Here is a 26,259-nt window from a genome sequence, read left to right as displayed (position 1 = left end):
ACACCGTGTTACGCAGTAGAGCGCACAGGAGTGTTACGCAGTAGAGCGCACGGTGTCTCCTATACGTGTGCAAAGCCCGGTGCGGGTTATTCCACCTCCCCGCACTGGTAGGGCTAGATTGAGCATTGAGCCAAGTGCCATGAACGCCCTCTACATATCTTGCCACCAGCGCTCTCCGGCCGGCTTACATGGCACCAGCCTTACGCAATGGTGTCCCCGGTTCGCCTACATAGCCCGGTGCGGTTATTCCACCTCCCGCACTGGTCGGGCGACGGGGAGCATTCAACCAGGTAGGTTGGGCAGGCTCAATGCTCAAGGGAGCCAGTACGCCTGCACGGTCCGGTATTTCCGGCGCCACCTCCCCGCCCCAGCCCAATACCACCAGTGCCTACACCACGCACCAGGCTTCCAGTGCGTTTTCGGAGCCCTGTTCCTCCTCCACGCACTCTCCCTGTGGTGAGTGTCTCCAGCCCAGTGCCTCCAGTTCCGGCACCACGCACTAAGCCACCTGTGCGTCTCCAGAGCCCTGTACACACTGTTCCTTCTCCCCGTACTCGTCCTGATGTGCGTGCCCTCAGCCGGTACCTCCAGTTCCGGTACCACGCACCAGGCCTATAGTGCGCTTCGAGAGGTCAGTGTGCCCTGTCCCTGCTCCCGCACTAGCCTTTGAAGTGCGTGTCTCCAGTCCGGTGCCTCCAGTTCCGGCACACGCACCAGGCCTACAGTGCGCCTCAGTCGGCTAGAGCTGTAGTCTGCCCAACGCCGTCTGAGCCATCCTCTCCCCAGCGCCATCTGAGCCTCCGTCTCCCCAGCGCCATCTGACCATCCGTCCTCCCACCGCCGTCTGAGCCATCCGTCTCCCCAGCCGCCGTCTGAGCCATCCGTTCCCCCAGCGCCGTCGAGCCATCCGTCTCCCAGCGCCGTCTGAGCCATCGTCTCCCCAGCGCCGTCTGAGCCATCCGTCTCCCAGCGCCGTCTGCAGCCATCCGTCTCCCCAGCGCCGTCTGAGCCATCCGTCTCCCCAGCGCCGTCTGAGCCATCCGTCTCCCACGCGTCTGAGCCATCCGTCGTCCCGAGCCATTAGAGCCGCCCGTCTGTCCCGAGCCGTCAGAGCCGTTCGTCAGTCAGGAGCCGCTAGAGCTTCTCGTCAGTCAGATCTGCCAGAGCGCCAACCAGACAGGATCTGCAGAGCGCCAACCAGACAGGATCTGCCAGAGCCGCCAACCAGACAGGATACTGCCAGAGCCGCCAACCAGACAGATCTGCCAGAGCCGTCACCAGCCACGAGCGTCCAGAGCCGTCAGCCAGCCACGAGCGTCCAGAGCCGTCACAGCCACGAGAGTCCAGAGCCGTCAGCCAGCCACGAGCGTCCAGAGCCGTCAGCCAGCCACGAGCGTCCAGAGCCGTCAGCCAGCCACGAGCGTCCAGAGCCGTCAGCCAGCCCAGAGATGCCAGTAATCCAGAACTGCCCCTCAGTCCAGAGCTGTCTCTCTGTCCGGAGCTGCCCTTCAGTCCGGAGTTGCCCCTCTATCCTGAGCTACCTCTCTATCCTGACCTACCTCTTTGTTTTGAGCTATCTCTCTATCCCGGTCTGTCCCTTGTCCCGGTGCTGGCCTTCTCTCGATGTTACCCAAAAAATTTAGGGGGTGGAATAGGAGGGTGGTCAGTCGTAGGGGAAACGTAAGCTGGGATTGACTATGGTGGGGTGGGGACCTCGCCAGAGCCTGAGCCACCACCGTGTCAGATGCCCACCCAGACCCTCCCCTAAACTTTGTGCTGGTGCGCCCGGAGTTCGCACCTTAAGGGGGGGGGGTTATGTCACGTTCCTGACCTGTTTTCTGTTAGTTTTTGTATGTGTTAGTTGGTCAGGACGTTAGAGTGGGTGGGCAGTCTATGTTTTCTGTTTCTATGTTGGTTTTGGGTACCTGATATGGTTCTCAATTAGAGGCAGGTGGTTTTCATCTCCTCTGATTGAGAATCATATTAAGGTAGGTGTTTTCACTTTGATTGTTGTGGGTGGTTGTCTCCTGTGTCTGTGTTTGTTTGCACCATACGGGACTGTTTCGTTCGTTCGTCGTTTTGTGTAGTCATTTTCCTGTTCGTGAGTTCTTCGTGTTATGTAAGTTCTTTATGTTCAGGTTCGTTCTACTCCGTTTGTTGTTTTGTTTAGTTTCAAGTGAAGTTCGTGTTTTCGTCTTTACTTAAATAAATCATGTCATATCAAGACGCTGCATTTTGGTTTAATCACTGCTCCTCCTCTTCGGATGAGGAGGAGGAACGCCGTTACACAGGACATATACAGACAACTGCAAATCATTACAGTGGATGTGTCAGGTGAGACCAAACTGGGAACAGTACGTCTAGGAACATTTAATGTATAATCACTCTGGTAAATCAGACAATTGCAATTTAAGCCTCCTATGAATAGTCCTTTTCCTAGTAATTTTCTCCTGATAGCAATATACCTAAATTGATCATTCAATGGTCACAATTGCTTGATGATTTCTGTAAGATGAATCATTATTGTGCTTTATTGGGCAAAGCAAGAAAAATATATAAACCACCGTTCAAAAGTTTGGGGTCACTTAGAAATGTCATTGTTTTTGTAAGAAAAACATATTTTTTGGCCATTAAAATAACATCAAATTGAAATGCAGTGTAGACATTGTTAATGTTCTAAATGACTATTGTAGCTGGAAATGGCAGATTTTTTTATGGAATATCTACGTAAGCGTACAGAGGCCCATTACCAGCAATCATCACTCCTGTGTTCCAATGGCACATTGTGTTAGCTAATCCAGGTTTATCATTTTAAAAGGCTAATTGATCATTAGAAAACCCTTTTGCAATTATGTTAGCACAGCTGAAAACTGTAGTTCTGTTTGAAGAAGCAATAAAATTGGCCTTCTTTAGACTAGTTGAGTATCTGGAGCATCAGCATTTGTGGGGTCGATTACAAACTGGCCAGAAACAAAGGACTTTCTTCTGAAACTTATCAGTATATTCTTGTTCTAAGAAAAGGAAGGCTATTCCATGTGAGAAATTGCCAAGAAACTGAAGATCTCGAACAACGCTGTGTAGTACTCCCTTCACAGAACAGCACAAACTGGTTCTAACCAGAATAGAAAGAGGAGTGGGAGGCCCCGGTGCACAACTGAGCAAGAGAACAAGTACATTAGAGTGTCTAGTTAGAGAAACGGATGCCTCACAAGTCCTCAACTGGCAGCTTCATTAAATAGTACCAGCAAAACACCAGTCTCAACGTCAACAGTGAAGAGGCGACTCCAGGATGCTGGCCTTCTTGGCAGAGTTGCAAAGAAAAAGTAATATCTCATAGATAAATGGCGACCGAAGGCATTAACACGTAAATACATTAATGATTTCTTACTCCAAACGGGTGGTGGTTCGTGTGCAAAGTATATAATTACAGTGAGAATAGTTTCTAAAATCTATCAACGATAAGTGTTTCTTTCTCTCCCTCTCAATGCCGCTAGGGACCTTTTCCTGATGTATTAAGTGTGTATGTTATCCTGTGTTATCATTAAGTTAGCTAATAAATAAATAATTAAACCAATTTCTGTAGTACTGAATCATAAGTAAGGCTGGGGTTTTTGCAGATGCTGTAGGTTATGACTGTTCAGAATGATAATATGATAAGAGGTTATGATTAATACATTGACTGTTTTATAGATGTGATGGTTAAAGATGGTAACTCTTTAAACAACCGCTCTCGTGGTGCCCCAAATTCCTAATGAGTTAATTGTTACGTGATTAATTTAATCTGGTAACAATTCAACATAGTTAGTTGATTCGATGAATAACAGTCATCAGATTAATGAAAGTAAAGTCACGACATTAGTGACAGCAACGTTAAACACTATAGGTGTCCATGTGCATTGTCCAAAAGCCAGCGATGCACAACTCAGGCCCGCAGTTCTGCTTTATGGTTTTCCCTGGCCCTGAACTGGTTGATTAATGCTACTGATTGGCAGGACAGTGCATGTACCTAGTTTCTCAGGTAGAAATCAGTCTCATACACTATAGGTGGTCCTTAATGAGCACTGGAGCTGTGCATCTCTGCCCTAAGCCAGTAAAACATGTGAGTAGTGCTTGTAGATCTGGTTTGAGGTATATCCGTGCACTCATTGTTACCTGTGTAATCTGCTATAGGGTTCAGCGGTGCTGTGGTACAACCTTTTGCAGAATGGAGAGGAGGACGCTAGGACCTTACACGCTGCATGCCCTGTGTTTGTGGGCAATAAATGGGGTAAGTTCCCATCAAAACCTATGCCTCATAGTATGGACAATTACATCGGAAAAAAGGTTGAAAATCGTTATCTGTAATGACAAAAGACAATATCTCATCACTTTTTATAACAATTTTATTGAAATGAAGACTTAATGATCCATATAATATCAACAGAATCAATAATAGACATATTGAGATGTAATAACCAAAACCAAAGTATTCAAATACAAGTAGAGTACATTGATGGTACTTTAAAGCAGAAGGGTACAGAGAAAACTTGAGCCATAACATCAGCATTACAGTCAGATGGGAAAACAACCTATCAGCTGATCAGTACATAATAAAGGGAAAATGGTATAAAGTGATAAGATAATTAAATAAAATAATGGGTAAATTAGAGATCCCAAAAAATGAAATGCACAGAACTTGACTCTTATTTCATCCCTGGTTTTAGTTGCCAATAAATGGGTGCGGGCCCATGGACAGGAGTTCAGGAGAAGATGCTCTTCGTCCCAGATGGACTGAGACTGGAGCCAGGATGGATTCTCCCCTCAGTTTACCTACACATTCCTGCACATTTCCCCATTGTTACTCTCCTTGGTCTCAGCTGGCCACCTGGGGGAGGGACCCACTGAATCACACAAAAGCACCTTTCAAGTATTTGTGCAGTGAAGCAGGACAAGATGCCAACAATACCAAGCTGACATTTGAACTGTGTGGCATTTTTTCTTTTTTTACAGTAATTGTCGAGCATTATATTGTTAGGGGGTAGTCCATAGAGTAGTTTATGTGATTGATTTGATAAACATTGAAACGTGTCTCAACATCTCTGCAAGATCCGCATTATTTATTTAAAATACAAATACATTGTAGAAGACAGAGTAATAAAATATTTGGACCAAGAATCACTGTTCCTCTATACATACTACAGAATATTTTAATTTTATCTGCAGCACATAAACACCAACATATACACACGCACAGGCAATCGCCCACGCATTGACGTACACTTGTGTGCACACAGATAAACAAAGGGAGGATAGAAGAGGTCAAAACTAAATGAAGAGGAAGTGCTATTATAAAGCCTGAAAAGTTGAGTTTTCCGATTTCATATGTGCTGTGTGAACCCAGATAATGTTTTTTCATATAATCTAATCCACTATATATGAGGTCATTTCTTATTTTCAGTTTTTCAATACATCATTTCACACACATATCTTTAGTCCCCTTGCTTAATTTGTTCCACAAAATGGTTGTGTGCCAGTCTGTTTCTGCTCTCATGCCTAATGGAATTTTTGGCATGACATTGACAGCAATGGAGTCAACAAGAGCACTCACAGATTTGGGACCAGGTTACAAAAGGAGCACGATGTCCCAGTGATGCATTGCAGTGCAGGTAAAGGCTGCATTCAGAGATGCTATACATGACTCTGAGTCTGTGTTCTCCACATCACTCTGTATAGACAAACGTCAAACTAAAATCCAACAAGGTATGTGTGGGTGAATAGGGTGGCTGTTTCTGTAAAGACTAAGCACAATGTAAAGACTTGTAACGGCTGTCTTCCTCCTCCTCAGACGAGGAGGAGTAGTAAGGATCGGAGGACCAATGCGCAGCGTGGTACGTGTTCATGCTCTATATTAAAACAATCGAACACTGAAACAAAACAATACGTGAAATAACCGAAACAGTTCCGTGTTGAACACACAGACACAGAAAATAAACACCCACGAAACACAGGTGGAAAAAGGCTACCTAAGTATGATTCTCAATCAGAAACAACTAACGACACCTGCCTCTGATTGAGAATCATACCAGGCCAAACGCAAAAACCAACATAGAAAAACGAACATAGATAACCCACCCAACTCACGCCCTGACCATACTAAAACAAAGAAATAACAAAAGAACTAAGGTCAGAACGTGACAAGACTAAGCACAAACAAACGTGTATTTTTTGCATGTGCAATATATTATACATTTGCACCGCCGATGGACTAAAGATGTACATCTCTCTCTGATAGTCTGTGAGAGTTCACAGCGCGTTCTCATCCCCCGTTGTGAAGGAGAGAGGCTTCAGCTCCATGCTGGAGCTGACAACGTCTGAGGTCGCCAGATAAAGAGGGACATCTGTTTTGCATGTGTGGTTCACGGGGAGGTCGTCTACAGGCCGACAGAGCACAGAGAACCGCTGAGAAGTATAAAGAGAATAAACTGTTATTATCGAACATGAGACGGGTGACAAATAACAGCTCAGATAGATGGGAGAAAGAAAACAACTTAAATTGAGGATCTGAAATAGCAGACACAACTGAAAACGTATTCTGTGTTTCCATAAGTTTCAAGTTGTTGATTACAATTATTTACACTCCATGATAAGAAACATTGTATGTGAATTATATGAAGAATTTAATTGACAGCCCCAACATCTTTGTGTCATATTTGTGTAGCTTGACGAATCACTATTACTGACATATCCAACTGGTTTGAGTTCTGTTCTGTTACAGATTTGGATCTTAATTTGACCCTGCTTCTCACAGCAGGAAAATAATCTTGCAGGATCATAATAGAAGCGCATGTGAAAGAATGTGACTATAAACTAGTCTAACCTAAACAAGACAAACCTGTCTAAAGATGTTGAAATGTCTTGACTTGAGCTCACCTGGCGCAGGGTTCCATTGCCGTTGGCCATTTTGTAGACCATCCATAGCGGGATGAAGGAGAGGGAGATAGTGGCAATGAACCAGCCAATGATGTTAGCCCAGACAGGATAAACATATGTGTTGCTGAACTTCAATGGTGAGTACTTGACTATGGAGAAGATGAAGGTAGCCTATGGTTTGGGAGAGAAAAGCAACTCATTACAAAATGAAATTAACATGCAATTCTCTCAACATAGAGATCTGACCTGAGGCAAGACTGTGTGTGTGTTAGAGAGGGAAGCAGAAAGAGAGATACAGAGTGAGGTGTACGGAAACAGAGACAAGACAGTGAGACAGTGTTTTGATTTATTAGGATCCCCATTAGCAGACGCCAATGGAGACAGCTAGTCTTACTGGGGTCCAACACATGATGAAAAAGACATTACAGACAAAAGACTTTACAATTGACATACATTTAAAAACATTAACATGTAGTGTGTGTGTGTGTGTGTGTGAATCTATCAGCTACACATACATGTCAGTACATACACACAACAAGTAGGTCACATGGGGGAGATGCATTGTGCTGTGAGGTGTTACTTTTTTTTTTGAAACCAGGTTCTCTGTTCCCTTGCGCTATATACGATTGAAGGGAGTTCCATGCACTCATGGCTCTGTATAATACTGTACGTTTCCTTGAATTTGTTCTGGACCTGGAGACTGTGAAAAGACCCCTGGCAGCATGTCTGGTGGGGTAAGTGTGTGTGTCAGCGCTGTGTGCTGTATGAATGCAGTATATAAGAGAACCAACGGGACTGTCCCGGCAGAGCTCCCGACCGACTTGTACTATGGTGCACTACGTTTGTTGGAAACTCTCCAGCTTGCTGATAATAAAGAATTATTCATTTAATATTGACTTCAGGTGTCCCTGGTGTTGAATTTCCACGACAGTTGACTAGGCATACAATTTGGAATTACCAACACATTAATGTTTCTTATGAAAACAAGAAGTGATACTGGCATGCATAGTATTAATATTAGCCCTTTGATTACTGAATCCTTACTGCGCATACTGTAGGAGTGATGTAGAGCCAGCAGTACTTCATCAAAGGTAGAGGTCTGTAGCCAATCATATCACTGATGTTACCATAGAAACGTTCAGCACCTATAGTTCAAGGGGGGCACATCACAAAAAGTCACAAATCACCATGTCACCATTGGTTGAATTCCCTATTGCCTTCAGACAGTTATTCTAAAGTGAGTACATTGCTATGACCTATAGGCAGTGTACGACTCACCATAGACCCAGGCGATGCAGACAGACTGACAAAAGGCAAGCAGTAGCAGGGTGGTCCCACTGCACACATGGTGGTCTAGTAGCTGAAGCAGGTATATCCCTCCCTGGAGTAAAAACAAAACCTTGTCATGACTTCACCCACACCAAACACAACACTTCAACATACCCAATGTTTTTTTTTCTCCACATTTTGTTACGTTACAGCTGTATTCTAAAATGTATTAAAAAAAGTTAAATCCTCATTAATCTACACACAATACCACATAATGACAAAGTGAAAACAGGGTTTTAGACATTTTTGCTCATTTATTCAAATCAAAACAGAAATGTCTCATTTACATAAGGATTCAGACCCATTGCTATGAGACTCGAAATTGAGCTCAGGTGCATTCTGTTTCCATTGATCATCCTTGAGATGTTTCTACAACTTGATTGGAGTCCACCTGTTGGAAATGCAATTGATTGGACATGATTTGGAAAGGCACACACCTGTCTATATAAGGTCCCACAGTTGACAGTGCAAAAACCAAGCCATGAGGTCGAAGGTTGTACGTAGAGCTCCGAGACAGGATTGTTTAAAAGCACAGATCTCGGAAGGGTACCAACACACTTCTGGAGTATTGAAAGTCCCAAAGAACACAGTGGCCTCCATCATTCTTAAATGGAACAAGTTTGGAACCACCAAGACACTTTCTAGAGCTGGTCGCCCGGCCAAACTGAGCAATTGAGGGAGAGCTCCAAAGCTCAAGAGTTCCTCCGTGGAGATGGGAGATCCTTCCAGAAGGACAACCTTTTCTGCAGTACTCCACCAATCAGGCCTTTATGGTAGAGTGACCAGACGGAAGCCACTCCTCAGTAAAAAAGCACATAACAGCCTGCTTGGAGTTTGCCAAAAGGCACATAAAGGACTCTTCTCTGGTCTGATGAAACCAAGATTGAACTCTTTGGCCTGAATGCCTAGCGTCACATCTGGAGGAAACCTGGCACCATCCCTACGGTCAAGCATGGTGGTGGCAGCATCATGCTGTGGAGATGTTTTTCAGCGGCAAGGAGTGGAAGCCTAGTCAGGATCGAGGGAAAGATGAACAGAGCAAAGTACAGAGAGATCTTTGATGTAAACCTGCTCCAGAGCGCTCAGGACCTCAGACTAGGGCGAAGGTTCACCTTCCAACAGGACAACGACCCTAAGCACACAGCCAAGACAATGCAGGAGTGGCTTCCGGAAAGGTCTCCGAATGTCCTTGAGTGGCCCAGCCAGAGCCCGGACTTGAACCCGATCAAATATCTCTGGAGACCTGAAAATAGCTGTGCAGCAATGCTCCTCATCCAACCTGACAGAGCTTGTGAGGATCTGCAGAGAAGAATGTGAGAAACTCCCCAAATACAGGTGTCCAAGCTTGGAGCGTCATACCCAAGAAGACTCAAGGCTGTAATTGCTGCCAAAGGTGCTTCAACAAAGTACTGAGTAAAGTGTCTGAATACTTACTGTACGTAAATGTGATATTTCAGTTTTTATTTATTTATAATTAATATGTACAATTTCTAAAAACCTGTTTTTATGGGGTATTGGGGTATTGTGTGTAGATTGATGAGGGAAAAAAACAATTTAATCAATTTTAGAATAAGGCTCTAACATAACAAAATGTAGAACAAGTCAAGGGACTTGAAAACTTTGCGAATGCATTGTACCTATACACACTTATAGTCACTACTCCCAAACCTTATATACCAACAAACAACATGTGTGGGTGTATGCGTACAGTTTGGGAATGTTCAAGAACATTACCTGACAAGGGCCTGTATCTTGGATCAGTTTATGATCCCTAGATCAGCACTCCTTCTCTGAGACGCTTTATGAATACGACCCCTGGTAAAACAGTGGGCACTAGTCATAGACAAACAGTATGGGTGATGCATTGGTCTCTTACCTCTGTGACCAGGGCAAGCCCCAGTATGAAGCATATTGTGCAGATAGCCAGCAACAGCAGCTCTCTCCTGAACTCACGGCGCAGATAGGTAGGGAACAGATCCACAACAGATGTCATCAAACACTCCAGCCCAACAAACTAGAGAGGGAGAGGGGAGAAAGAGAGGGAGAGCGAGATTAGATGTACAGTTTAAGTTTGTCCATTAGGGTTATGGTCAATTCCATTTCAAGTCAGGACATAAACTTCAATTTTCTCATTGAAAAATGTAAACACATTGAAAAGAAGGTCGACGACATCCGATCCTCGTTTGCTAAGTCAAACGACACCGCTGGTTCTGCTTACACTGCCCTACCCTGTGCTTTGACCTCTTTCTCCCCTCTCTCTCCAGATGAAATCTCACGTCTTGTGACGGCCGGCCGCCCAACAACCTGCCCGCTTGACCCTATCCCCTCCTCTCTTCTCCAGACCATTTCCGGAGACCTTCTCCCTTACCTCACCTCGCTCATCAACTCATCCTTGACCGCTGGCTACGTCCCTTCCGTCTTCAAGAGAGCGAGAGTTGCACCCCTTCTGAAAAAACCTACACTCGATCCCTCCGATGTCAACAACTACAGACCAGTATCCCTTCTTTCTTTTCTCTCCAAAACTCTTGAACGTGCCGTCCTGGCCAGCTCTCCTGCTATCTCTCTCAGAATGACCTTCTTGATCCAAATCAGTCAGGTTTCAAGACTAGTCATTCAACTAGACTGCTCTTCTCTGTGTCACGGAGGCGCTCCGCACTGCTAAAGCTAACTCTCTCTCCTCTGCTCTCATCCTTCTAGACCTATCGGCTGCCTTTGATACTGTGAACCATCAGATCCTCCTCTCCACCCCTCCGAGTTGGGCATCTCCGGCGCGGCCCACACTTGGATTGCGTCCTACCTGACAGGTCGTTCCTACCAGGTGGCGTGGCGAGAATCTGTCTCCGCACCACGTGCTCTCACCACTGGTGTCCCCCAGGGCTCTGTTCTAGGCCCTCTCCTATTCTCGCTATACACCAAGTCACTTGCTCTGTCATATCCTCACATGGTCTCTCATATCATTGCTATGCAGACGACACACAATTAATCTTCTCCTTTCCCCCTTCTGATAACCAGGTGGCGAATCGCATCTCTGCATGTCTGGCAGACATATCAGTGTGGATGACGGATCACCACCTCAAGCTGAACCTCGGCAAGACGGAGCTGCTCTTCCTCCCGGGGAAGGACTGCCCGTTCCATGATCTCCCATCACGGTTGACAACTCCATTGTGTCCTCCTCCCAGAGTGCTAAGAACCTTGGCGTGATCCTGGACAACACCCTGTCATTCTCAACTAACATCAAGGCGGTGACCCGTTCCTGTAGGTTCATGCTCTACAACATTTGCAGAGTACGACCCTGCCTCACACAGGAAGCGGCGCAGGTCCTAATCCAGGCACTTGTCATCTCCCATCTGGATTACTGCAACTCGCTGTTGCTGGGCTCCCTGCCTGTGCCATTAAACCCCTACAACTCATCCAGAACGCCGCAGCCCGTCTGGTGTTCAACCTTCCCAAGTTCTCTCACGTCACCCCGCTCCTCCGCTCTCTCCACTGGCTTCCAGTTGAAGCTCGCATCCGCTACAAGACCATGGTGCTTGCCTACGGAGCTGTGAGGGGAACGGCACCTCCGTACCTTCAGGCTCTGATCAGGCCCTACACCCAAACAAGGGCACTGCGTTCATCCACCTCTGGCCTGCTCGCCTCCCTACCTCTGAGGAAGTACAGTTCCCGCTCAGCCCAGTCAAAACTGTTCGCTGCTCTGGCACCCCAATGGTGGAACAAACTCCCTCACGACGCCAGGTCAGCGGAGTCAATCACCACCTTCCGGAGACACCTGAAACCCCACCTCTTTAAGGAATACCTAGGATAGGAAAAGTAATCCTTCTAACCCCCCCCCCCCCCTTAAAAGAGTTAGATGCACTATTGTAAAGTGGTTGTTCCACTGGATATCATAAGGTGAATGCACCAATTTGTAAGTCGCTCTGGATAAGAGCGTCTGCTAAATGACTTAAATGTAAATGTAAATAAAATACAATTGGAGTTGACTTCATTCCTGAATTGAAACGGAATTTAAGCCCAGGCCTGTTAAACCATGTTTGACAAACAGTTGACAATGACTAAGTTCATGTGGTTAGAAAAATCTTCAGTGTGCATGGGAGAAAGAGGGACACTTACCTGGCTATCCAGACCCAGAAGGATGATCATGATGAAGAAACAGGCAGACCAGATCTGAGGCATGGGCATCATGGCTACTGCTCGAGGATACACAATAAATGCCAGCCCAGGACCTGTACAAAGATAGGCACACTGACTGAGTACACTCAATCACTGCACACTGACTGAGTACACTCAATCACTGCACACTGACTGAGTACACTCAATCACTGCACACTGTGCAATGTGTGTCACTACAGTGCACGCTGACTACACATAACTGCACACACTGACTGAACACATGGACTAAACCTGACCTCACCCTTGCCTGGCCTTGCCCAGTATGTACATGTAACGTACACACACACACACATATGCATGTAGGCATGCTCACTAGGGATGAATGGCGGGAACCCGGTTGCCAAGATTTACAGAGATTAACCACCCAAAACCATTTCCTTCTCCCGGGAAAAATGGTCAGTGGCTTTGTGACAAGTCTTGTCCCAAAATGGTCAGTGTGAACTGGAGTGACTGGAGTGACTTGACACAAAATGCAGTTAAAGGGGTTCCAGTCTGCTGTGAAGTGTTCATCCATGGATACGGGTAAGAGCTACATTTTCAGGTATTATACGTTTCTAATTTTGCCAGAAAGTCACTTTAATTGCAAGTTAAAGCGTACTGTTCGCTAACTAGCGAACATAGCTCGCTAGCTAACGTTACGTGTATGATCTGTGTAGTCCTTTTATTTGTATCTCAGAAATACATTTGCATTGCTAGTTATAGCCTAATGTTAGCTAGCTAGCTACCCTCTTCAAAGGATGGGGCACTCTTGACCCAAACTGCTACAGACCTATATCTATCCTACCCTGCCTTTCTAAGGTCTTCGAAAACCAAGTCAACAAACAGATTAACGACCATTTCGAATCCCACCACACCTTCTCCGCTATGCAATCTGGTTTCAGAGCTGGTCATGGGTGCACCTCAGCCACGCTCAAGGTCCTAAACGATATCTTAACCGCCATCGATAAGAAACAATACTGTGCAGCTGTATTCATTGACCTGGCCAAGGCTTTCGACTCTGTCAATTACCACATCCTCATCGGCAGACTCAAGAGCCTTGGTTTCTCAAATGATTGCCTCGCCTGGTTCACCAACTACTTCTCTGATAGAGTTCAGTGTGTCAAATCGGAGGGCCTGTTGTCCGGGCCTCTGGCAGTCTCTATGGGGGTGCCACAGGGTTCAATTCTTGGGCCGACTCTCTTCTCTGTATACATCAATGATGTCGCTCTGGCTGCTGGTGAGTCTCTGATCCACCTCTACGCAGACGACATCATTCTGTATACTTCTGGCCCATCTTTGGACACTGTTAACAACCCTCCAGATGAGCTTCAACGCCATACAACACTCCTTCCGTGGCCTCCAACTGCTCTTAAATACAAGTAAAACTAAATGCATAATATTCAACCAATCGCTGCCTGCACCTGCCCGCCCGTCCAGCATCACTACTCTGGACGGTTCTGACTTAGAATATGTGGACAACTACAAATACCTAGGTGTCTGGTTAGACTGTAAAGTCTCCTTCCAGACTCACATCAAGAATCTCCAATCCAAAGTTAAATCTAGAATTGGCGTCCTATTTCGCAACAAAGTATCCTTCACTCATGCTGCCAAACATACCCTCGTAAAACTGACCATCCTACCGATCCTCGACTTCGGCGATGTCATTTACAAAATAGCCTCCAARACRCTACTCAARAAATTGGATGCAGTCTATCACAGTGCCATCCGTTTTGTCACCAAAGCCCCATATACTACCCACCACTGCGACCTGTACYCTCTCGTTGGCTGGCCCTCGCTTCATACTCGTCGCCAAACCCACTGGCTCCAGGTCATCTACAAGWCRCTGCTAGGTAAAGRCCCSCCTTATCTCAGCTCYCTGGTCACCATAGCAGCACCCACCTGTAGCACGCGCTCCAGCAGTTATATCTCTCTGGTCACCCCCAAAACCAATTCCTCATTTGGCCGCCTCTCCTTCCAGTTCTCTGCTGCCAATGACTGGAACGAACTACAAAAATCTCTGAAACTGGAAACACTTATCTCCCTCACTAGCTTTAAGCACCAACTGTCAGAGCAGCTCTCAGATTACTGCACCTGTACATAGCCCATCTATAATTTTGCCCAAACTACTACCTCTTCCCCTACTGTATTTATTTTGCTCCTTTGCACCCTATTATTTCTATTTTGCACATTCTTCCACTGCAAATCTACCATTCCAGTGTTTTACTTGCTATATTGTATTTACTTCGCCACCATGGCCTTTTTTTGCCTTTACCTCCCTTATCTCACCTCATTTGCTCACATTGTATATAGACTTATTTTTCTGCTGTATTATTGACTGTATGTTTGTTTTACTCCATGTGTAACTCTGTGTTGTTGTATGTGTCGACCTGCTTTGCTTTATCTTGGCCAGGTCACAATTGTAAATGAGAACTTGTTCTCAACTTGCCTACCTGGTTAAATAAAGGTGAAATAAAAATATATTTAAAAAAAACATTGGACCTAGTTGGTTAGCTTTAGCTACTTGCAGATTCATACCACAGCATTTCATGCTTGGTGGCTAGCTATGACAATCAGTATATCTAGTAGTATGGGTTGGGATTATGGTTTATTCTTTCGCTAGCTAGCGAGCTAGCTACATGACCCATCAAGTTAGCCAGGTGTGTCTGGGGGTGATTACGGCCATCTATTGTATTTCATGAACATGTGTATGTGTCTAGACAATAGTGTCCCATCCAGTTAGCTAGATGTGGCTGGGGGGTGTCTATAGCAATTATTTATGACACATCAAGCATCTTCTAATAATGATAACATATTTATACAATATTTTTTATCTGGACACTTTCTATTTTTGATATTGCTACAATGCATATATGCATGTAACAAATTCACTGTACCGTTTATACCTTCTGTATCCTGTGCATGTGACAAATAAACTTAGATTTTATTTGATATAGTGTGTGTTTACTAGAAACGGTAATGTGAAGAACAACATGACCTGCACCAAAGTCAGATTAGGATATAGGCCAAGGACTAGATAAATTGTATTTTTACCTGGAGTTTTTCCTTATTGTAGGCTCTTACTTTCACCACTTTTAGTCTTGACATCTTTGGTTGTTTACTACACTATCTTACTCACTCTGTTTAGCACATGGCCTCACATGTGAATCCTTAAAGAGATGGGTGGGGCTAAGGCTTAAGAGGGTGTGAACGATGCTGAAAAGGTGTAGACAAAGAAGAGCTCTCCAGTAGGTGTACCAAAAAGATTCAAGGGCCATTTTCTCAAAAGTGGGGTTACAAATACTTTCAAAGCAGAATTACTTTCCCATTGTTCCTCAACTGTAGTGTATGATATGCCATTTTGTAGCTCTGAGTTTCTATCCATTTCAAATGTTGCTACATAGGACCAAATCGAGGTGGTCGGTCACATATAGAAACCAAATAAACGTTTTTTATTTAAGAAGATGAGTTACTATAAGAAGTTTTCACAGTCATGGTGGATGAATTTGGTGTGAACTATCTGTGACCTTTGGCTTTTACGGCATTATGATCTTCTATGGAATAATGTCAAACATTCTAATGGTAAAATCCATCTCTCTTGTCTGTTACAGTATCAATATTTACCTGACTGAGCCACCTCTTCAATGGACAACCCCTGTTCATAGGTCAAGAAGCCCAAAACAGAGAAGATTGCGAAGCCTGACACAATGCTGGTGCCACTGTTWAGAAGACACAGGTAAAAACAGTCCCTGGGGATAAAAATACCAAAGTACATGTTAGGGGAAATAGTGATCTATCTTTGGCCTGGAGATACTTTATAACTTGCGAGTGATTCCCAAAGTCTCGTAATCCTATAAATCTGCAGTCTTTCTTTTTAATCAGTGTCAAGCAGTCAGACTGGGGGTGGGTTTCACTGACACTCCGGAGACCATAGAGTTGGAAAGAGGGCACACCCCTTGTCTTTGTACGTATTGCTTCTGTGAGAGCATGGGCAGCTCTAAGGTTGGTGATTTACTGCCACCTGTAGTGCAGGAATGTTTGCTCAGGAGTATACGTCATTGGCTGATCCCTCCTACTGACCTGTGATCCCACATAGGAAGTCCCATCCGGTTGACTAATTTAAAATGCTGAAATACTTCAATGGTGCTGCCCATGCTAAAAAAGTCAGGTTTGTGGCATGTGTGTCCTCTATACATCCCTATGCCAGTGACTCACTTGTAGCAGTCGTTGTTGTAACTGTTGTAGCTGCCCAGGGATGTGAGGAAGCCCAAGCTGATAGCATAGGAGAAGAAAAATCTGTGTGCCTGCATCCATCCACACCTTAGATGGGATGAATAGCATATTACACATAGCATTAATTCATGGGATATTTATGATTCTGTGTGTGTGTGTGTGTGTGTGTGTGTGTGTGTGTGTGTGTGTGTGTGTGTGTGTGTGTGTGTGTGTGTGTGTGTGTGTGTGTGTGTGTGCTGAGCCGGCAAAAGGCTTGACATCGAAAGTCTGGGTGACGCCACCAAACGGCAACACCTCCAGTCTGTTCTCAGTGCAAAACTGCCCAAAGAATACGAGGATACTGAAACACAGTGGAGCATGATCAAGTCCACCATCCTCAACACCTGCAAGAACACCCTAATGATGAGAAGGACTCAGAAATAGAACAGCTCATTAACACCAAGTGGAGAACCTCCTGCGTCTGGCAGAACGACATCAACTGCAAAGCCTGAAGAGAAACTCACGCCAGGGGGAAGAAGGAACTAAAGAACAAATGGACAGAAAAGGCCCTGGAGATCCAGCAACTGGCAGACTCTGGAGGTTCCGGAGGCTTTTTCGACTCCATGAAGGTGGTATGTGGACCCAGTTACCGCGGCCTAAACCCAATCCGCTCCAAAGGTGGGCTAAAMCTGCTAAAGAATGACGAATCCATCCAATCCCGTTGGAAAGACTACTTCAAAGAGCTCCTCAACAGAAAAACAACGGTTGAGAGGGCGGTTGAGAGTGAAYTACAAAGGAGGACATGGGATAACCACCCAGCCTGCAGGAGGTGCAAGATGCCATCAGGAAGATGAGGAACAACAAGGCCACTGGTCCTGATAGGATTCCAGCGGAAATCCTAAAGGAAGGTAGGCCAGATCTCCTAGATCACATACAGTACATGCCTTGCTCTTAAAGATCTGGGACGAGGAGGAAATCCCTGCAAAACTCAGGGACACCCTAATCGTCACAATTTTTTGCTGGACACGTGGGAGGCATCACCCTCATGTCGACCACCAGAAAAACACTTTGCAGCATACTGGGCAACTGACTCTTTTCCCTGTCAGAAGAAATCCTCCCAGAATGTCAGTGTGGCTTTCGCCCAACAGAGACACCATGGACATGATTTTTCACTGTGTGGCAACTGCAAGAAGCAACCACTGTATAGACTTTACAAAAGCCGTTGACTCTGTGAACCATCATGCTGATTATGTAAAAAAATGGGCTACCCTGACAAATTCACCAGAATACTGCAACTGCTGTATGACATGTCAGCAACAGTGCTCAGTAACAGTGGCACTGAAACGGAACCCTTCAAGGTTTAACTTGAGAAAAACAGGGCAGCATCATTGCACACACCCTTTCCTCTAACTTCATCGCTGCCATCCTCTACCTCACAGGCCAAAATCTGCCTCAGTGAGTCCAATCCTGTACAGAATAGACGGCAAGACTCTTTAACCTTAAAGGTCCAATGCAGCTGTTTTTCTTTTAACTGTATATCAATATCAAACCATTTCTGGGTAACAATTAAGTACCTTACTGTAATAGTTTAATTAAAATGGACAAAAATATGGCCTCCTGGGTGGCGCAGTGGTCTAAGGCACTGCATCGCAGTGCTAGCTGTGCCACTAGAGATTCTGGGTTCAAGTCCAGGCTCTGTCGCAGCCGGCCACGACCGGGAGGCCCATGGGGCGACGCACAATTGGCCCAGCGTCATCCGGGTTAGGGAGGGTTTGGCCGGCAGGGATATCCTTGTCTCATCGCGCACTAGCAACTCCTGTGGCGGGCCGGGCGCAGTGCACGCTGACACGGTCGCCAGGTGTTTCCTCCAACACAGTGGTGCAGCTGGCTTCCGGGTTGGATGGGCATTGTGTCAAGAAGCAGTGCGGCTTGGTTGGGTTGTGTTTCGGAGGACGCATGGCTCTCAACCTTCGCCTTATGGGAGTTGCAGCGATGAGACAAGACTGTAACAATTGGATACCATGAATTTGGGTAGAAAAAAGGGGTGATTTATTTTATTTTATAATAAATAAATATAAAATAAAATAGACAAAAATAGCTTTTTTAGCAAAAAGCTATTTCTCAAGCAAGAATTTTGCTAAGACTGTCTGGGAGTGGTCTGAGTGAGGAGGGGGGAACTTAATACAATCTGTTATTTGCATAGACGTATGGAACCCTCTTTGTTATTGGTCTATTAACCATCACCATGCAAACCGAAACTGACGCCCATTCAAACAGGCATCAGAAGGTCCTGTGTAGTACGTATTGTATTTTCAACCAGCAACTACCAGGAAATAACACTGATACAACACTTAATACACCACCATCTAAGCTGTGCCAGTGGAGCATTCTCAAGACAAGCGCACAAACACCAGTTTCCTGGAGGTGGCCCGAACATGAAGAGCATCACCACCACCCAAAACCAGCTCAGATGGACTGACCATTTTGTCAGGATGCCCAACTCCTGCATCCTGAAACAGGTGCTGTACTCACAACTAAACTAAGGAAAGAGTGCCCCTGGCGGACAAAATAAGTGGTACGAGGATAACATCAAAACAAACCTCAAAAAGTGCCACGTAGACATATTCAAGCTGGGAAGACACTGTAAAAAGACAGGTCGACATGGAGGAAAACTCTCCATGAGGGATAAGCACTTATGAAGATCTTCGCTGTGCAGCATATAACAAGCGGCAACTTCGAAAGAAGAAACTTTCCTTCAAGAAGGCCCAACCACCATACACCACCACTACTCAACCTTGCCCACACAGCACCAAAATGTGCGGCTCCCGGATTGGCATTTTCAGCCATCTGAAGACCCACAAGCAGGATCCACCAGGAGAACAATCATACTCGACCCCGAGTGATCGCCGGTGATGATGATTATTATAATGATGGTGTGTGTGTTTCTGTGTGCGTGTGTGTCAAGCCATGTACTGTAGGTCTACCTGTGGGTCTGTGAGGCGAGAGATGTCAGGGTAAATGTAAAAGATGATGCCGTCTATGGCCCCAGGCAGAGTGACACCGCGGATCAGCAGGACCAGGAGCATGGCATACGGGAATGTGGCCGTAAAGTAAGCAGCCTGACAGGAGAGATAACAGGAATAACTTAGTACATTGGAATCTAAACAACCCTGTCAGTTTGTAGAGGGAGTTATGGTCATATTGAATTGGTGGAGACTATATGCAGTCAGAGTGAAATCATTGGGTAAGACAACAAGTCATAATGTGCATTATTATAGATAAACTTACAGATATGTACAATGCTGTGGCAAGAAATTCTTACAAAATGAACACAACCGCAGACAACACAGACTTATATGTAAGACTTACCTGTTGATAGAAAAGCAGATATGCTGTATAGCTCACAGAATACTTTTTCTCAAAGAAAAAAGGCTCAACAACAAATCTCAGGATCTTTAATGTTGAGGTGATATGGTTTTCTCAGTGACTTAAAGGGTGAGACAAAACCCAGCAAACATGCCCACATCGACCCAAGTGGGCCCAATGCGGGCTYACATATTGGCCTTTTAGGCTGCCCACATTGGMCCGATGCGCCTTTGCTATTTAAAAGGAATGTATTTATTTATTACAATTTAGTTCAATGCATGAATGGCATAATTTTCAACGCTTAAAGGTATTTTTTAGAGAACGAGATACATTGAACTCAGAAAGACAACCAAGTTGTTAATATCATACATATATTTTTACAAAATAAACTGTTTAGTTTCTCATATGTCACATGCACAAACAATTGGGCAGCCCACACAGAACACAAACTGGAACAACACACTCAGTTACGGTTAGGCAAAAATAATTACTTGCAAACCATGCCTCCCAAATCTTCCAATGAGCCCCTCTTCTAGCTGGGCTTTGTATTAAGTATTTTATTAGGACTCCCATACGGAAGTCCAGAGAGGACATYCAGTGCATTCAGAAAGTATTCAGACCCCTTGACTTTTTCCATATTTTGTTACATTACAGCCTTATTCTAAAATGGATCAAATGTATTAATCTACACACAATATCCCATAATAACAAAGCAAAAACAGGATTTTAGACATATTTGCAAATGTTTTAAAAATAAAAAACAGAAATACTTTATTTACAAAATGCAAAATCCCTTGTCATGTCGAGATTATTTATTTCATGATCACGACATAAAAGCTGTTTTATCGAGATCACAATATAATTTTCTCATGGTCACGGCTTGACAAAAGTTGTTTTGTCGAGATCATGAGATTAACTCTATCAATAGGAGTAAACGCATTGATGCTAGATTGACAATATGGCTAAGGCGGCAGAGACAACGGTGTATGTTTTTATTGATTGCTACACTAAGGGTTGGTGCATTTAATGCTAACACCATGCCTTCATTTGTGTTTGGCAGTCATTATCAGTTTATAAATTAGAATGTTAGCACGCTAAAATGTCCCTTACCTCGAGCTAAGAGCACTTGTGGCATCTAAGCCTTCATGGGGCATTTATGTTTTGTGGACAATGTAAATATTATCCACAAAACAATAAGTGTCCCTTATAATTACATACATATCAGTTATGCAAGCTAACAACCAGCATAGATAACTTGCTAGCTAACTAGCTAGCTAACAYGCTAGCTCGCAAGACTAGACAAGTTAGCTGCATTGTTCCTTGCATGTGATTGACTATGGTCTTGGGGGCGGTACGCGGCCTGGGAGAAGGAGATGCCTGTCATGCATCGTTCGGCGCTTAAATGCCCCGTATTGTGATTAATGCAGCCGCAGGGCTCCTTGCTTGATTATGTAGTTATCGTACATCTGAACAAATGAAAGGATGAATCGTGGTACTTTTGTTATGTCGTGATCACGAGAAACACATATTGTGATTTCGACAAAATAACTTTTGTTATGTAGTGATCGTGAGATAAATGAGTTGTGAGCTCGACATAATGAGGGAAAATCAGGGAACTATTTTTTTTTACATTTTTTACATGTCCTCTCTGGACATATGAATGCAGCCACTACTCTACATGGGTTCCACACAAAACATAAAACATGACATAATACAGAACATTAATAGACAATAACAACTTAAGGACAAAACTACATAGATTTAAAATAAGAATACTTACTTTCATACACTTTCACAAAACCTCTGGAGATAATAACAGCTCAGCACAAAGCTACCTGAATTTAAAATCAGAATTCACACTTTCATGCACTTAAGTCTAACATTCCATGCTTAATAACGTTGCATTACACATACATACTCTTTTGATCATCGTAATATGTTTCAGATACCACCCAGTGGGTCTCTCATTGTGGGTCTCTCATGCTGTTGGAGTTGTTTATTAAAAAAAAGGAACAGACATTCACACTGGATTGGAGCTGTTCACACAGTGAATGGAGTACCATACATACGTCGCCTCGGCAATCGTGGCAGCCTTCACTTGTCATTATGTTTTACAGCCACCGCCAGACACCGTGTGTTCTCTAATGGTGATATGTAACTGAGTGGAGCTGAACAGAGTCTTAGTGGAGCTGACCACTCACACCAGGGCAGAGCCATTCATAAAAAGAACAGGGTCCATGTTGGGCTGATGTGGGATTGGTGTGGGCTAATCAGTATCGGTTGGTGTGGGCTAGCCCATATTGGGTTGGTGTGGGCTTGGCGTGGGCTAGCCCGTGCCCACATAATACCCACATGGGGCTAATTGGGTCATGTTTGCTGGGAAGGTCCAAGCATGAGGCTCAAGGACATCAGTTGCTATGTCTATCTGTTTTTGTACTGCACATACAAATAACCATACCACATTCTAACCAGTAGGTGTAGTAGTTACAATAGTGTGATACTGGATATCACACACAATGCCACTGTGGAAATAGAGTGGGGATGTTCATAGAGGTCAGTTAGTATTCATTGATTCTCACCTTGCCTGTGGACTTAATTCCCTTCCAGACACAGAAGTAACAGATGACCCAGGCGAGAAGGAGACACAGCGCCAGCTCCCATCTGACGCTGCCCATCTCCTCGATCCCCCCGGAAATGTTCAGCACCCTGCGCCTGAGAGAGGAGAGAGAGAGAGATGGTGAGAAGGTTTGGGAATCCTGCTCAACACGTCACGTGCGTGAAGTAAGGGGGGCTGCTTACTCCCAAAACTCCATGACTGGTAGTGTGGCATTCTGTCTTGATGCCAGGTTGGTGCTGAGATTCTGCTTGCTGTAGTCCATGCATGAGTCTAGGGCAGACAAGTTGATTTGGTACATGTAACACACATTGGAAATTGACAATTCAACTTTTTGATTGACCCTCCTTACACTGTACCTCCCCATATCATGGTATAGTATTGTAAGATATAGTTTGGTAAAAAGTACAATTTTAGTTCACAAACTTTAAGGCCTGGTACTAAATCATCCTTGTTTTGGCAATAGTTAATGGTAATGAGATAACACGTTTTTAAAAAAGTGTAATAAAATAACAGGGTACAACAGCTTAAACTTGATTAAACAAATGTAATAATCACAAAGGAWTGGTCCACCAAATTCTCTTTGGTTAACTGCCAGTTATGGCCCCTCTTTGTTGTTAATTAATGTTGTACACTGGTAACTCAAACTCGTTGACCCCTCCCCATGCCTCTTATGACCTCTTCCCATGCCTCGTTTTWTTTTATTTATTCCTTTTTTTAAACTAGGCAAGTCAGTTAAGAACAAATTCTAATTTACAATGTCGGCCTACCAAAAGGCAAAATGCCTCCTGTGGGGATGGGGGCTGGGAATGAAAAGAAAAATAAATGAAATAAAAATATAGGACAAAACACACATCACGACAAGAGAGGCAACACAACACTACACAAAGAGAGACCTAAGACAACATAGCATGGCAGCAACACATGACAACAGCATGGTAGCAACACAACATGACAACAACATGTAAACAACACAACATGGTAGCAGCACAACATGGTAGCAACACAAACGTTATTGGGCACAGACAACAGCACAAAGGGCAAGACGGCAGAGACAACAATAGATCACGCAAAGCAGCCACAACTGTCAGTAAGAGTGTCCATGATTGAGTCTTTGAGTCTCTTACCAGTGTTCCACCAGTTTCCGCAGCTTGCCCAGGGTAGCTCTGCACTGAAGGAGGAGAAGAGATAGAAAAAGGCCCATGCCAAGATCACAATGTAGGAGATGGCACCGAATGAGATGACAAGGTTACAGGCGTAGCCCATACCTGTGGAAAAGAGCATGTTTTAGCACTCAGCACCATTTTAATGCAGATTGTGAAAATCTTAATTGTCCCAAAATGGTTGTAGCAGTACATATATTTAATAAAAACGTACAAGTAGATTAAATGTAGGGTTTAACTTGTCCAAAACCAACACTGTAGTTRGTGTGCTATACTTTCTACTGTTCATACAATGCATATAATAAGTTGTACGTCGTTCATTGGGGTCCTGACTTGGGAAACCCGTGCATACGTTGGGCATTTTCTTGAGCACCGATGGGCCTTTGTGGGTAAATTACAGAATAGTTAGGATAAAAAGATACAAGGCCAAAATTACTGGAGAGATGGACCGAACAATGACATGATAATCTCCTGACATTTTAATTTTAAGAAATGTAGAACAGTAAGAAGATGATGTAATTCTAATAAACACTGCTAGTACTGGGGTGCAGCTAATCTGATCAGGTCTGTGCCTTCTGCCATACCGCTGTATGAAAATAAGTATTTTCCCCATGCGCCAACATAAAAAGGTTTACCCTCAAATAGTGGACACATCTTCCTCCAGCATGTTATTCCTCCCTGGCTGGTGTATTGTCCCAGAGAAGTCTCCAGGAAGAATAGCGGGATCCCGCACGTCACCAAGAACAAAACATATGGAATGAAGAACACACCTGCCAGACACGAAAAAACAGGTAACTCAAGACATGCGCAAATGTCACTGTTAATGAAATTACACACAGTTTATCAAATGCATTGCTCTAATGCGATCTAATGACCGACTATTGGACAACATCAGAGTTTCAAAGGATTCCACTAGTTACCACAGACACAAAGTCAAAATTGGCTTGGGCTCCGATAAAAACTAAAATGTGCTTTTTGGTCTTAATTTAAGTTTAGGGTTAGGTTTAAAATCAGATTTTAAGAAGATAAATTGTAGAAATAGGTGGGGTTATGAATTTGTGGCTGTGGTAACTGGGTGACGACCGCTTTCACTCACCCCCTCCGTTTTTGTAACACAAGTAAGGGAATCTCCACACGTTTCCAGGTCCAATTATAGCTCCCATCACCGTTAAAATGAACTCGGCTTTACTGCCCCAGTTCCCCCGCGCTTCCAGCTCCTTTAGTTTTGCTTGGCCATTGGCTGTGCTGGGCATCATTTGCAGTTTGGGGTCTTTCTTCTCGTTGTAGTTCATGGTGGTGCCCGATACTTTTTAGGATGCGTAAGTAAAGTTTTCCTTGGATTTGAGAAGTTGTAGCTGACGTTGGCACGGTCAGAAGGCTATATAGACAGGATATGTGTGTAAACAAAACCCACCAATCCTGTCCTAAATGGGGTCAAGGGTGGGACTAGAGGAAAACTGTGCAGGACCAATCGTCATCATCTCAGGTGTGAATGAAACTGGCAGATCGAAAGAGCAGTGGTGAGAGAGGGGGCTGAGGGAGTGTGGTTTCATAAGTGTGTGAGTGAGAGAGAGAGAGAGAGAGAAAGAGAGAGAGAGAAAGAGAGAGAGAGAAAGAGAGAGAGAGAAAGAGAGAGAGAAAAATATATTTTTTTTAAAGAGAGAGAGAGAGATATGTGGTTTCGTAAACGTGTGCACGTGCGTGTGTGCGAGTGAAAAGAGAGGGGAGAAGAGATAGGGCGAGTCATAAAGCCCACCTATTTCTACAATTTATCTTCGTAAAATGTGATTTTAACCACACTTTTTGTTTTCATGCATTTATACGATATGGACAATTTTGACTTTGTGGCTGTGGTAAAGAGTGGGAACCGAGATTGAATGTTAGTTTCTGTTTCTGGGAAACGATGTCACAGTCCCCAATATTGGCTATACACTCCAAATATACATTTGTATGTGCATTTTATGTGTATTCTGAGAGAATCACCATATTTGTATTTATATGTATTAGGGATCCGCATTAGCTGATGCCAAGGCAGCAGCTACTCTTCCTGGGGTCCAACCACATTAAAGCACTTACATATAACAAAATATTTAACAGTACATCATTTAACATTGTTACACCACTACATATCTACAATACAAAATGTATAATACCACCATACAACACCATTACAATGTACGTGGGCCTTTGTGTGTGTGTCTCTTCACAGTCCCCGTCGTTCCATAAGGTGTATGTCTTCAGGGGTATGCATATCTGTGTTGTTGGCAAACGCATTAGTAGACAACATTGGCAAATCTGTCCATTGTCTTATTATGCAATTTGACATAAAAATGAGATAATATGTGATTAATCAAGTTTTTTTGTAAATAAATAACTTGTTGTTTTATGTAAATACATATATTTATTATTATTYTTGTTATTATTATTATCATTAAAACATGTAGGCCCTTTTGTAAAAGCCTATCCAAGTAATCGTTCGGATTTGATCATCTGTCACGGGAAGACAAGGAAAACGTGCAG

At 44.2% G+C, this 26,259-nt stretch overlaps 1 pseudogene; it reads right to left on the bottom strand.

Moving 5' to 3' along the window:
• Nucleotides 1–4,455: 4,455 nt before the first annotated feature.
• On the bottom strand, nucleotides 4,456–25,062 carry LOC111981482 (sodium- and chloride-dependent GABA transporter 2-like; annotated as a pseudogene).
• Nucleotides 25,063–26,259: the final 1,197 nt, after the last annotated feature.

The sequence above is a fragment of the Salvelinus sp. IW2-2015 genome, linkage group LG20 (assembly GCF_002910315.2).
Source record: "Salvelinus sp. IW2-2015 linkage group LG20, ASM291031v2, whole genome shotgun sequence".
In the NCBI taxonomy this organism is placed as follows: domain Eukaryota; kingdom Metazoa; phylum Chordata; class Actinopteri; order Salmoniformes; family Salmonidae; genus Salvelinus; species Salvelinus sp. IW2-2015.
Note: the sequence above shows the minus strand (reverse complement) of the source record. Positions and strands in the feature narration are given on the sequence as shown.